Below are 14708 nucleotides of genomic sequence, written 5' to 3' on the forward strand. Positions count from 1 at the left end.
GCTGTACCATGGCGACCAAACTTTGTATGCGTTACTTGGCGTCGTCGCTGAGGAGGTCAGAGCCCCACTTTTTGAAGAACGCTTGGAGACGGTTGGTTCCGTCGTGTTTTTGGCTACGTCACACCGACGCTCGTCTTCACTAGCTTTCTGCTGCAGCGTGAGATGGGCGTAAAGTTCTGAAAGCATTGCTTGCATGTTGAACGTCAACTGGCTACGGCCTCTGCTTGTCGAACCCGGACGACACCTTTGACTTCAGCTTCCTGCTCATGGCGCGCTTCGGAGGAGCGATGGTTGGCATGTTACGAAGATGGCCAGGGTCTGGTGGAACAGGCGAACATCCGGGAGCGTCGATTCTGGCAGCCATGTTCCGACGGCAGACGTGGAACAATTAGGCCGCGAGCAGAACGCGCCGCTAGCACCCGGGCCGCGCATCAAAAGAAATTGATGTCGATGTTGATTCCAAAGATCCAGCCAGCGAATGCTTCCGAATCACCTCGGCGCGCACGCTCCGGCGACACTTCGCCTTTATCTTTTTTGAGAGATGCCGGCACGTTCTTCATTGCTCCGTTCCGAAAATTAATTTTACAATGGCAACAGCGAGGCAATGGCACGACGAAGACAATGATTTGCCGACTAGCGCGGCAAAGATAGTATGACGGCGGCAGCATGGCGACTTATCTGTTTTACATCAGTGAACATACGTTACAGACTGTTCCGTTAGTACTTAGGGACCGATACCGACGGTAGGGCTCTGTAAACGGAGCTTATATTTGATGTGCAACTTCTCAGCATCTGAAGTCACTAGCTGCCACTGGAAGCATGGGTGAAACTGTTGCGCTGTAACTTTTATGAGTAATTGTTGCTGTGTGGTGCGACGCACGCGCCAACCGTCTCAATATACTAGTTGCGTTTGGCAAAGAGAGTCGTAAAGTTCTCACTCACTCGTTAATTGCACTCGTCTGTGGCCTAATGGGTGGAGCATCGGGCTAATTGCACTCGCGGCCCTGACTGCAGCTTCAAGATTGAATAGGTAATCACATTATTGAAGAGGTGCCTCAAAAGAGTCAGGACACGAACCTACCCCCTTACGTAGTGAAAAGCGGCAGATACAAAAAGTAGGGCAAGCAAGAGGCGAAGAATGCTTCTTATGAAAAAAAAAAGCCAAAGTAGAGGCGAACGGCAAGGAATACGTGTGTGGCATCTGTATACGTATGTGTTAAAAGTGGGACATCATCGGTGATGCAAGGCCGAATAATTGTATGACGTTTTTGGTATGATTTGCAGTAGATTCTTCATTCCACTGTCGGACCTTATATTTTTCTCTGGACACTCTATGTACTTTTCTCCTGGCGGGCTTTTTTTTTCATTCGCTTTCTTTACGCTCACGCACATGTACGTCGACGTTGTCTTCTTTCGTTTCAATTTTGATTGACACGCTTTTTATTTACAAGACGCCAGGTGGACCAATCCCGGAGATTGAGCCGTCTACAGTAAAATATTCGTAATTTTCGATTATTGGCGCTTATTACGGCTGTAGAAATTATTTTACCTACTCTGCGTCAAATTATCGTTGCTTAATTGGTTGAGGCTTGCCCTTTATTTTATTTTGTTTGTTTTATTTATACAATACTGCCGACTTTGCACAGGTCCAAGCAGGGCGCGTACAAACGCATCTGAATAGAGACAAAAAGAAAGTAACATGTGTCAATCGGTGGTAGGTACAATTGGAGACGGTATAAAGTTCCAGTCGTTAATAGTTCGTGGAAAAAAAGCAATTCTTGAACGCTTCAGTACGTGCCAAAATGAGGTTGGAGTGTAAGGTTGGTGGTGTCGGGTGTGTCTAGTTGTTAAGGGTTTAATATATGTTGATGGCTTAATGATTAATTTATTACTCATAAATGTCGAAAGAAAGTCAAGGCGGCATTTTTTGGTCGGAAAGCTAGTAGCTCTATACCATTTGTTACCATAAGTTCCGAGGGAGTATCATACTGCGAAAATTCTGAAGAAATAAATCGAACTGCCTTTCTTGATCTCCTTTCGAGTTTTTAACGTTAACTTCGGTACAGGGATCCCAGACTATGCCTGCATACGGAAGTATCCGCTGAATAAATGATGTATAGCAGAGAAGTTTTACACTAGCCGAGGCGTTTCTTAATTTGTGTCGGAGTAGACAGAGTTTGCGAAAGGCTGATGCGCATGCGTTGTCACTATGAATGTTCCATGATAGATTATTGGTAATGGTGACTCCCAAGTATTTGTATTTAGTAACCTCTTGTAACTCTGACGCACCTAGCTTATAAGTATGCATTAATGGGATTATTTTGCTTGTAATTCGTAAAATAACACTTTGCTATCTTTTGCGACGCACCACAACACCCTGGAGGCGCGAAGAGGCCGTTTTTGTACCAAGAGGGTAGTCAGATACCCTAGTAGAACTGCTTTAGGCTGGTTGGTAACTCGTCATACTGAAGTAATTATTAGCGCTTTGTGTGGGGGTATTCTTGAGTGGATGCGTGTGTCGGTGCGTGCGTGAATGCGGGAGTGCAAACATTGCGCTTAATTACTTCAATAGAAGATGGATACCCAAATCCCACGTATACGCCGAGCCAGCGTGAAGTCGTCAATGAAGAGCTTTTCTTTAAGTGTTGTTGAGTAGGCTTGGACGCAGCCGCACTGGAGCTCGTGAGACGTTTTGTTCGCAGTGAAGAGGGTGTATGGGCACTAGGGTAAAGAAACGACGCTTATAAATGGGCGCTAGGATGTTTGAATTGGTAATCTCCCTACAGCTCGTTGACTGAGTCTCTTAATGCAATTTATGTACCATATGTGCCCAAATCAGGGCAGCCACAGCTGAGCAAGCGTGAAATTTCTGCATCGAAGTGCACACTTGTAAACCTTGTAACTCACCATGAGCACCGGCTTGAGTTCGATTAATTGTGTATGCTATGGCCGAATGAGCTCGCTCAAACGCGACTACTTCCGCTCGCATTTGCAAACGCACTGTCGAGCTACACCCCTCTCAACGCCGCGCTCGAGGGCTAACTTTTACACCGATTGCTTCTTAGGTGGTGCAACGACGGCTTCATTTTAGCACCCGACACAATGCATGAACAAGTAATGGCTCCTTTCCTCTACGTAACAATATCAAGGTGAGCCCCGTCGCTAGTACGGTTGCCAGTATGCAAACAATATTAGTGTTGCATGTTTTCATTAGATTCGTTTCCACAGCAAGAGACCCCCTGTGCTGACCGAAACTACAGATGTTTCACGTCAAATATCATTCTTCATGTGTATAAATGATTCCGCATTGTTCACAGTTTGAAGCCACTCGACGAATGTTTGTATCCCAGTGGGTGTGCGTGCCGACTTGATCAGGCTCATCGCGCTCTACCTACTTTCCAGAGTTAACTAACTTAGGTTCACGTTTGTAGCGTCGATACTATTTCTGCTATTTACCATTCTATAGCTGCGTGACCTTCAGTGACCGACCCTACTGTGTGTGATCTGTACTGTGTGTTCTACTTTATTCTTTTAGCTTTGTCCTATTGCTTTTTCTTTCCTCTTTCCTCATCTACTTCTTATCTTCTATTTCTTTATTGCTGTCACCTCCCTTCTGAAGAGTAGGCAGGCGTTGTGCCCCTTTCGATGGCAGTTACCAGCCTGCTCCTCACTTTTCCTTTCCTGTTAAATGTATATACGTTTTCTAAACAAATAATAATCATCTCGACGCAAAGATATCGGCTCTGCTGGGCATAAGGCCGACAAGTTAGCAGCAGGTGTGAGACGTCCTCATTTTGATGCGAACGCATCAAATGGCCCATTGGGCGAAAAGCCGGCGACTGTATCGGCGAAACGGCAGCTAAATTCCGATTGGCTGCGACGCCGTGTCACGTGCGCGCATTGACGGAGCAGAGCACGCTCCGTCACTCCGCTCAGTCGGCTCGGTGGCGGAGCCAAGCAGAGCCAACGACCCGCTCTGCCTTCCGCTGCTGGCATGAGCGTAGTGCGTTCGCCTAGCCTTCCCGCTGAGTTGCTGCGTCTACGCACTGAGCTCAACGGGCACGCGCAGTAAACGTCAATTTTAACTGAAACGTTCCGTATGCCATTCAAATAATTCCGCGTGCCTTCCGTATGATACTTACGGAAAATATACGAATTCCACGTAAATTCCTTATAATTTACATAATATATGTAGGGAAGTGAAAGAATTATTGAGGTGCATATGTAATGTTAACGTTATCTAATAGTTACTAAGTGTGCTCACGAGGCTGCGCGTGACCTCACAGACCGCGCTTCCTCTGCAAGAAACATCGACTACTCTCCTCCCTACGGCCACAGGGACGCTCCCGCTACTCACAAAGAGATTATTAAATTCTTCTACATGTCTAGAAGGGTCTTTTCACCCCGTCACCACAAGTTGAATAGGGTGCAAGCCGTTTCGCTTAGACTTCTGCAGACCAGCACGCATCCATGTCTATCCGTTCTCCACGATGCTTACCCGGCCGTGTATCGCGACGACGCCTGCCCCTCCTGCGGGCAGACCTCCACTCTAGCGCACATGCTCTGGGAGTGCGGGTCGACATACCCCAAGTTCATCAAGGAGGAGTGGGACTCGCTTTTGCGTAGCCCCGCTCTAGAAAAGCAAATCCTGGCTGTCCGGCGTGCCGCGACCAGGCCGGTGGGCTAGACCTGCCGGTCTCGACGTGAGATTAGCCGGGTGCGCGACGAGTTCGCGTCCTCGCCGGACCTGCAATAAGTTTCTTGACTCACTCACTCACTAAGCGCTGACTAATGCTGACTGTTTCCCGTCGCTCTCGTCTCGTGCCTCGGACGAGGTGCGCTGCCTCCCGCGCTCCTGGAAGCGCTCCTTAACACTGTGGCGTTGTCGGACTCCTGGTGGCTATAATCTAGAGCGCTGTTATTTCTGCCCAGCAGCCGTTTCCTTGCGTGCTGAGTCATGCCAATATCTCACTCTCGTGTATTGTTAGAACACCATCCGAAAAGTACAAACTTTTCTATTGCTATCGATGCTTCAACTGGTAGGCCTACGCTGCCAGAGTTTTCTGTTAACGCACGCTTTGCTTCGTACCTATAACACGCGCCCTTTCAGCGCTGCCGGTTCCAAGACTGCCGCAGAGCTAGTCAGTCTTCTCTGAAACCTCGCATCCTTCACTTATTTGCACTTCGCGAGGAGATTAGTGAAATAAATATGTCATGAACGAATATGTCCGACTCCAAAATACAGTCTCAAAGGATGAGAAAGCATTTTTTTGGAATGAGGACGGAACTCTTGCTGTTCTCTAGGGCACCAGAGGAAACGCTGGAGTCAGTGGGAGATTCGCGAAACAGGTGCGGTTGCACGGCATTAGTGGAATTCCACGCATTGAAAAGAGTGTTGAGACACCGGCATCAGAAAGTGAGTAATAGTCTGTTAGCCTGCTTGCTGCCGTCTTTCCGTGACGATAGTAAGAGAGCGTAACTGCTTCATTAGCGGCATCGTAAGAAGGTAGAGCTAAGCTTGTACTACGCCTTACAGTCCGAGAATTTTGGTGTTTTGGTCTCGTTTGCATAAGGGAAAAACAAATGAGAGAGTAAGGTATGCCAAGAAAGGTTGAAGTAAGCTTTTTTTTTATTTTGAATCTTGGCGTTTAATAATGCGAATGGCTAATGTATGTACATAAAGTGTGCGCGTTGCGTAACAAGTATAACTCATCGCACAGCTCGTTCACAACGAGCTTCTTTTTCCTGTTGTTGTTGTGCTTCAATTTTTTAGAAAACTGTATAAACTTTAACATTTTTTCTTTCTTCTTACGCGAATTGTGTACTCAAGTGTTGAAAATGTGTACTATAATTTCATGTGTGACCTCCTGAAAGCCTGCCACTGCCATGTTGCTGCCAATGTACGAGTGGCACGGCCTAGTCAGGCAAATGTTTGCCTTTAGCCGTGTCCCCTAAGACAATCTGTTCATTGTCTTAAATAAATCAATAAAGAAAGAAAGAAAGAAAGCATTAGAGAAACTATGTATTCCTTACGAAATATCATGCACTGTGTGGCTCTTGTTACTAAGAACGTGCGCCATTTTTAGCGCTTATTTCGAACTGGAGCAGTGATGCAAATGGAATGACGTCAGTACTGCATACATGCGTTTTCCGCATCATACGCACACGTCTCAAGATGGTTATGGTCTACGGGTGAAGTGAAAGTAGAATCGAGATATTAAGCAACTTAAGAAAGCAAACCGTTTTTATCCGTTTAGTGACATATATTTTTCTTTTCTAAGGCCATTATTTCTTTAGTTTCTTTCTTTCTTTCAACATTCTGCGCGGATGAGCAAATAAGATGACATTACGGCCGGAATTTTTGCGCAAAAATAAGGCGACCATGCGACGCCGACTGAGTACTGTCTCGATCTCTGTGTGTTTATTTCTTTTCGTTTCAACACCGTGAACAGCTTTTACCCTTTCAAAATGGAACTAAGAATGTTGCTTTAAAAAAGCAGGTCCAACTTCAACGCAGGTGCGTGCGACACCGTACATCAATTATTTAATCCTATGATTGCTGCCACCCGGTTTTCTTTTTGTTCTTCAGTTAGTTAACTTGAGAGATGTTCAGCTATTCCACGTGAATAGAGATACTGCTGTGCGCATGTACCATTTGATCAGCTGATCGCTGTTTAAGATACCTAAGAGATCGTTTTGCAATGAGGACATAATGTAATAGCTATTGTGGCTAAGAATTTATGAGGCGGTTATAACGCGGTCCCCTTCATTGTACGCTGCAACAGTCCAAGTAATTCCTGCATTAGGCGCATGACCTAGGTGTGCAAGGGCCTGTGCACCAGATAAAAGTCTGGGGTCCTCAAGGGCGAACAAAGTTCGTAAACGAGACCCCGAATAACATAAACTTCTTGGCTCTTTTGTTATCGAATTGTAACATCTACCGGGAAGCCGCTACTACAATCTTCTCGCGCTGTGAAAACGGAATTATATACCACCTTCAGCCGTTTTTGAAGAAATTTCTCTTTGATGCTTAAAACATTCCTTCTTGCAACAGTGATCGAACTGTTCAATTTTACTTCTTGTTGTCCGGTTGCTGAACAATGGTCAGTTGTGTGCTATTGTGACACGCTGCACACGATGTCATTGAGAATGTCCATTTTGACATTCGCACCGGTGCCAGCAATGACCACAAAAGGTCCGAAAAATGTTCTCAATGTATTCAATGTTCTCACCGAACTAAAACAAAAAAAAACATCTGATAGATTTAGCTGGAGATTAGATGTAGAAGGTATGCTTTCTGCTACTCCATTTCATTTCATGATGACATAAAGGCCTTAAAAAAAGCTGCTGATGAATATGGCAAAAAGTTAACAATAAACAAATAATGAACAACGTATTGTCTGTTAAGCATGAGGCTGGAAAATAAATAGTTTGCATGCGTGCACACTATCACTACTATGAGGTTAGACTGCACGAACAAAGAAATTCTGATTTGTATATAACGCCCTTCTTGCAATGTCTGGAAAAAGCAATGGTCTGGGAATAGTGCCAAAGGAAATTCGTAACCCCTCCCCCCTCGCTTTCTTTTGTTATAAACTTAATATCCAGAAATTCTGGCCATTATACCAGTACATTGGTACTAGCGAAAACAGCCATAACATACAAGGAAAGTTATTACTAAGTGCCGTTAATGCATACGTTAATAAACGGGAGTGACCTCGCAACGTTTCCAACTGAAGGTTGTCGAAATTTGGCCGATCTTTCGAAATATGATTTTTTGAGAATGTTGCCCGTCGAGCTACGTTGAAGTAAATGCGGTGACGTTATACAGATTGACGAAGGGGCAAGGTTCGGAGTTCCTGGACGTGCGCTCAGTTGTCGCCTATGCTGGGCGTAAAGCGTGCGAGCTAACAGCGCATGCGAGAAATCAGTCTGAGCTGGACGGACCTTTGGCCCTTCTGTTAGGAGGACCTACGCACCACGTGTACTCAGGGAGGAAAGCCGGTTAACTACGCGTTTAGGAAGGGGTTTATTGCTTATGTGATCGCATTAGCTAACTAGTTGCGTAAAAATTACCGTGGCTATGGACGGCAGTGAATTAAACGTGTATTTCGACTTCACACACGCCGTTTCCAACAGTGTCTCTTGTTCTCTTATTGTCTTCAGTTCGCAGGTCGCGTAACATCCTATAGCTATGTCAGAGAGCATATTAGTCATTAAATTTTTACTACCGACCTATATTTTGCTCTCACAGAAAGGTCGTAATATCACCGAGCGCAGTCACATAGTGCTTTTAGTGAATTATGTATCGTACTCCCCCGCGACCCGCATATTCAATTATACCGTGGCCTCGAAAACGCCGATAAGCCGCTTTTCCCTAGGCCGCACTCAGAACACGACATAAAGGCGTTTTTCCAGCAGCTAATCTCGCGTAAACTTTGCGAACGCTATCGCTCACGGCGAAAGGGAGAGTAGAGGCGGCAAAAATCAGCTTTGATAATCCCATCTGACGTTCTATACTCTCAGCAAGCTCTTGGACAGCGATAAAATGAAAACAGAGAACGTAGAAAGCAAGAAAAAAATTATGTCAGAGCAGCTGTCAAGAGCGAACGGCGCCATATATCGGTCAATCTTTTCTGTTCTTATTTTCCGTACATTTCCGTTCATCTTTTAAGGCCCTTACGGAAATTGGGGCAAACACGGTGGAACGCTGACAGTATCATTTGTACTTTTTTAGACTCTCTTCGGCAAAACTGTGAAGTCATTTAGCTTGTCATAGTGTTACTGCGAAAACGTTGCTTGATAATTTCAGTGCTTGTATGAAAAAGTTATTTGATGTGTAATCTTGAACCCTGTATGTTGTAGGCCAGACCCATTCAAGAGCTGAGGAGTACCCGGCACCTTCAATTGTGCGTCAACATCTCCTTATATCATATAAAAAAAGAAACGCCATCAAACAGTTCTTTCTGCTTCGCGTGGCTGTTACGAAACAATCGACGAGGTTTCTTTGTTTTCCGCCGTCACCATTCTTTTCTCTTGGCAGTTTACTACCCATCATCCGGCCTGTTCTCTAATGCATTGTCGTTCGTAGGAAGGCCTATTCCCGCCCATAATCTTTCTTACTAAAACCTTACAGGGTTCCGCACGCGGGGAGGACTTCAGCCAACAAGGAGCTCCGCATTTGCGAAGTGTCTTGTGCGCGCGTTCCATAGAAAAAAAAAAAAGAAGGCTCTTGACTTTCTACGTATTCAGTGTTGGGGCCAACGGGGATCATAATTACTGTTATCGTCAGACCAGCTCCTCTGTGAACGCCTCCACTAAAATTTTAACCTCTCTGCCTTTCTCTCATTTGTATCTCTCTCTCTCCACTAAAATTGTCACCTGCGATATGTTTACGCTAACAGGTTGTACATATTCGCCCATTGCTTTAAGACTTCTGTATGTTCTTCTACAATTGAAAAGGAGCAGCCGATACTATCTGTTGGTGCCAGCATCTCCTTGTTTATCCATGAGGATAATAATAATAATAAAAAATAATAATAATAATAAAAACACTCCTGTATGTTTCGCTCCACCGTTCATCACAGGACGTCACCACAGTCGGTGCGTGTTTATAATTTTCAGTTTTCCAGTATCCATTTACAGAAGCACGTGTACACTGAGGTCAAGCCTTCTTAATTAGCATCGACGCTCAAAGAATACAGGAAGCCCCAGACGTTCGTAATAATATTTGAACTATCCTTAATGAGATATGCTCCCCGGTGAGTAGCAGCAAAAACTCCTATATATTAGCCGCAACAGCAATCTTAATTAAAGCATCCTGACCGGCTGACACCAGGTATGGCTTATGCTGTGCTGCATAGATTTAGTGTGCAGATATATGAACGTCCCTCGCATCTGCTGATGCCTGCTTTCGTCTCACAGGGTGGAAATCTAGCCAGGCTTCCGTCGTAGGCAGCGCGCTCCCAAAATGCCTTCGGGAAACAAAGTCCAAGTAGAAGCACATTTTTCTTGTATTCTTAGTCTTCGCTTGGAATACGCAAAGCCATTCATCAGTTTTGACAATCAATACATCAATTTTCTGACGTTCCCTTAGGCATGCGAGCAGTTTGTGTGGTATAAACCAGACTGTTATTTTGTCGTTCCATCAGACTCTGCATGTTGGCGTGGCGTAAGCGACACTGATGCCCTGTCCTGAAAGGGAGAAAGGTTTTGGTGAGATAAGGGTTACCTTGCTTTTCCGTAGTTGTTTCTCTCCCACTCTCTTCTTTGAGAGGAAGTGGGAAAGAGAAAAAGGAGGAGGCGGACGAGGTCTATACAGGGTGATAAACTTAAGTCATTACACTTACTTACAGACTACTTACTTAACTTACTTAACTTAACTACTTACAGAGGAGACCATTCTACATGCACACAGAAAATGGCCCGACGTCCGAGCATTACGGTAGCCGAGGAGTCCCTCAAGGAGGAGTGCTTAGCCCGACTCTTTTCAATCTCACCCTCAGTGGATTAGTTTACAACCTGCCAAGCACCGTACGACTTTCCATCTATGCGGACGACATCTGCATTTGGGCATCAGGTGTGACACGACTTCAGCTTCGTGCTCGGCTTCAGAAGGCAGCCACAATGACATCTTGCTACCTTCGTCAACAAGGACTTGAAATTTCATGCGGAAAGCGCGCAATGGTGGCATTCACGAGGAAGCCAATGTCTGGTTACGGCGTATCTATTAACGGACAACTTATACCATACAGCAGAAGCCACAGGTTCTTGGGAGTCGTAATTGACAGAGACCTGTCTTGGACTCCGCACGTCAATTACGTGAAAAAGCGGCTGACTGCTATCTGTCACCTGTTCAGGTTCCTTGCAGGAAAAAGCTGGGGAGCATCTATACACGCTATGTTACAGTTGTACATGGCGTTGTTCGTTGGATTCCTGCGATACAGCCTGCCTGCAATATCCAACACCTGCAAGACTAACCTGCGTACGATTCAGAGTATTCAAGCCCAAGCCCTTAAGATATGTCTTGGCTTACCACGCAGTGCATCAACGGCTGAAACCATTGCCCTAGCGCAGGATTACCCGATCACGACGCACATTGCCGTTGAGACAATGCGTATGCATCTCAGGCATTATGCTAGGACCCCTTCCCACCACTTGGCGAGCCTCACTGCTGCAAGGCCCTGCTCGACATTTAGCGGTATTGTCAGTGCACATCGTGCGTCGTTTACCTCAGGGTACGCACCTGCGGCCAAGCCAGCGTTTCCTCCGTGGTGTTTGAGCCGTCCACAAGTTGAGATAACGATTCCAGGACTACAGAAGAAGACAGATCTACCGGCCCCTGCTCTAAAACAGCTGAGCTTACTTCTTCTGCATGAAAGGTACAGCAACCACGTGCACATCTATACCGACGGATCGACTACGTCGTGCAGTTCTGGTGGTGCCGTGGTTATACCAACGCGAGGAATGACACTGCGGTTCAGGACATCGCATGTCACGACCTCAACGGCGGCAGAACTAACGGCCCTGCGTCGAGCACTGGAATTCATTGATTCGGAAAGACCCAGAAAATGGGCTGTGTTCTGTGATTCAAAACCGGCATTACAGTGCACGCAGTCAGTTCTCCGACACGGATGTCATGACCAATTGACATACGAAGTCGTGAAACTTCACCACGATGTCCAACAAAAAGGCCACGAAGTCGTTTTTCAGTGAGTACCTGGCCACTGTGGAATCAGTGGCAATGAGTCCGCCGATAACGCTGCTCGCACAGCTCATCAAGAAGAGCATTGCATTCCGATTCCGCTTTCGAGGACTGACGCTGCAAGGCAGCTTCGACACCTGGCACGTAGCCTCACAGTGACCGAGTGGAACTCGCAAAACTTACGACTTACACGACTACATCGACTAAACCCATCCCTGCAGCTCCGACCTCCACTCGGACTTCCTCGACGTGAAGCTACGCTTCTCTGTCGCCTTTGGTTAGGAGTGGCCTTCACAAAGGCATACTCTACATTAATTGGGGTGACTGACAGTGCAGCATGCGAGGTCTGTGGCACCGAAGAAAACATCGACCACCTGCTGTGCCACTGTCCAAGATATGCCCTAGAGCGACAAGAACTTGCCAAAGCTTTCCAAAAACTGGACAATCGGCCGCTTTCTGTGCAGGTGCTGCTGGAACACCGCCCCCATCGCCCGTCGGCCCATAAAGCGGTGAAGGCACTTTTGTGTTTCTTAAGGACGACGGGTTTGTGCGACCACCTGTGACTATTAAGGCAATTTCTGTAAAACCGCACGCGTCAGCGAACTTGCCACAATTTCATTCTTTCCTTCCCTCCTCTCTCTCCCTGTTATCTTTGCTTTCCCCTTTCCCATTCCCCCGGTGTAGGGTAGCCAACCGGACGTTATTCTGGTTAACCTCCCTGCCTTCTTCTTTTCTCTTTCCTCCTCCTCCTCCTAAGTCATTGCCTTATTTTCTTTTCTTTCTCTGATGTGGCGTAATGTCTAACATATTCTGAACAGAAGTTGTTTCTGTTGTCTCCTTTTAGAGAGAAAGTGGTATGATAGAGATGGTAACAAAGCTATCGTCCTCTAGCTTATCTCAATTTGGGAAAGGCAGCAGCAAGTTAAAAGAGAAAAAAAAACAAGGAAAGACGCCATTGGCCGCGCAACTGTACGAATAGCATTGTGCACTGAAACATGTTCGCGTAAGCCGGTCCTTTTCAGAAAGCACGGAGTTGCGTTTATTCTTATTTTTTTTTACCTTAAGTGATTGATGTCTGTCTCAAATATGGAATGACTCCTTATACTTGGATACGGGCTTAGTCAGGCAGTTTGCCTTCAAGTTCGACATTCTTGCGAACGTCATTTAGAGTCGTTTCCAGCACTCCAAGCGAAAATTTAAAAAAAATCAACTTTGGCTGCCGAGTATTTTTTGTGGCAATGCTGAGTGAAACAGTTTACGCGTTTTTTGTTTGATACGCCTTTCCGGTTATGGCGTTATTGAATCCCGGTTAGGATAATGGTACATTGACACGTGTCTAATCGCGTACAAATGAATATATAACCGAACAAAATAAGAATGCCAAAGGAAAATGAGCGAATGGACCGATTGTGGAAGAATAAGGGATGGTGTGTTCATGCCTACCGTTTAGACAATAGAACGTTTCTGCAACAGGGCTGAAGAAGAAAAGTTCCTTTCAGTCTACATAGAGTCGATACATTACAGATTACATACTGAGGCATTGATGCATTATGGTATCAGTTATTGTCGCCACTTAATCATTTGAGGCCCCATGCATAGCAAACCTAGCTGCCTGCTTCATGCACTTTTATGTAGTAATTACAATTTCTCTTTTATGGTTTTTGTCTGTATGCTGAATCAGGAAGTGAACCCCATTACCTTGCGGCACGTGTACTCATGTGACTTCGAGCTTCAATGCGCAAACGTTTTCTGCACAACGCTTTGCCCTTTCACTCGCATTCACAGAAATATTAGCCGATTTATAGTTTTTGATGCATTTACCACTTTTTAGGAACCAACCGCGATTTCTTGTAACTTTCCAACAGTTCTCGTGAGCGGATCCCAAAGGTAGTGTAGTCTAAGATAGTAGTAAGAACTTCATGGTGGTACGGTGTCAACATGCAGTGGTACTGATGGCACCACTGCACTGTGTTGACATGCTCTGAGGTGCACCATGGGGCACCTCAGAGCGATCCTGCACGGTGGTAAGGCGATCGTTTCTGAAGTCTTAGCTCGTGACAGCTAGCGTTTTGAGACGCTGTCGTTTGAGACGCGGCGCCTTTGGGGTTCCGAACTGGTCCTTGAGGAAGTGGCGCTCGAAGTAGCGGTTAGCTTTCTCATGAATGTAAGAAGAAGTGGTAAGAAGAGGGCCACTCATAACACATAGTGTGACATACGGCTAGTGCCACCAAGAACCACCCCCCCACAGTATGCTAAACCCATTCTTCGATACCAACCGGGATTGGTTATTCATCATTGAAAAAAAGCCTGCGCTGTCTGTAGCAGCGAAAAAACACCTAACTTCCGATTAGCCGCGACGACACGTCGCAAGCGCGCGAGGAACTCATGACGCTGGCTCGCGCTAGGTGGCTCGGGCAGAACGTACCGCTATGGAGTCTGAATCATCTGTATCTTCGGCGACCGCAACCACAGCAGTAACGAAATGTGACCGTAGACGCCAGAACACCGCGGATGAAGTTAAGGAGCGGTAGACCCCAGCAAAACGAGAGAAGAGGCTGACAGCGAAATCTGCCATCATCGTCAACTCTCCTAATTGGACATTATTGCTTCGCATTCACAAATGATAGGAAGTGCTTAAGTGCCCTCATGCTTTTTATTTCTTTAATTAGAAGACCTGAGCTTTATTTCACCTTTAGTTTTGTTATGCTTTTCTCACGCACCCCTTCTGCCAGTGTTCCGAGGTGCGGACCAAGCCTGACAAATAACTTTTTATTAGGACCTACCTACTGCTTTTGATAGTAAAATAAATTGATTGTTTGATTGTTTGATCTATTGATTGTTGAATGATCGATCATAAAACCATTGGCTACTAGCTGAGGCATCCATTCTACAACCACAGATTATTCATTCATAGACATACACTAACGTTTCCGCGCAAGACACAGAGCCTTAATGCTTTAATAGGAGTGAAGTACCTCATTAATGCACATGAACAAGTTCAAAA

The 14708-nt window shown here is 45.8% G+C and overlaps 1 pseudogene; it reads right to left on the reverse strand.

The window, feature by feature from the left end:
• Positions 1-14708, reverse strand: part of LOC142590825 (uncharacterized) — a 76674-nt pseudogene that overhangs the window by 735 nt on the left and 61231 nt on the right.

This window comes from Dermacentor variabilis, chromosome 8, assembly GCF_050947875.1.
Source record: "Dermacentor variabilis isolate Ectoservices chromosome 8, ASM5094787v1, whole genome shotgun sequence".
Lineage (NCBI taxonomy): Eukaryota > Metazoa > Arthropoda > Arachnida > Ixodida > Ixodidae > Dermacentor > Dermacentor variabilis.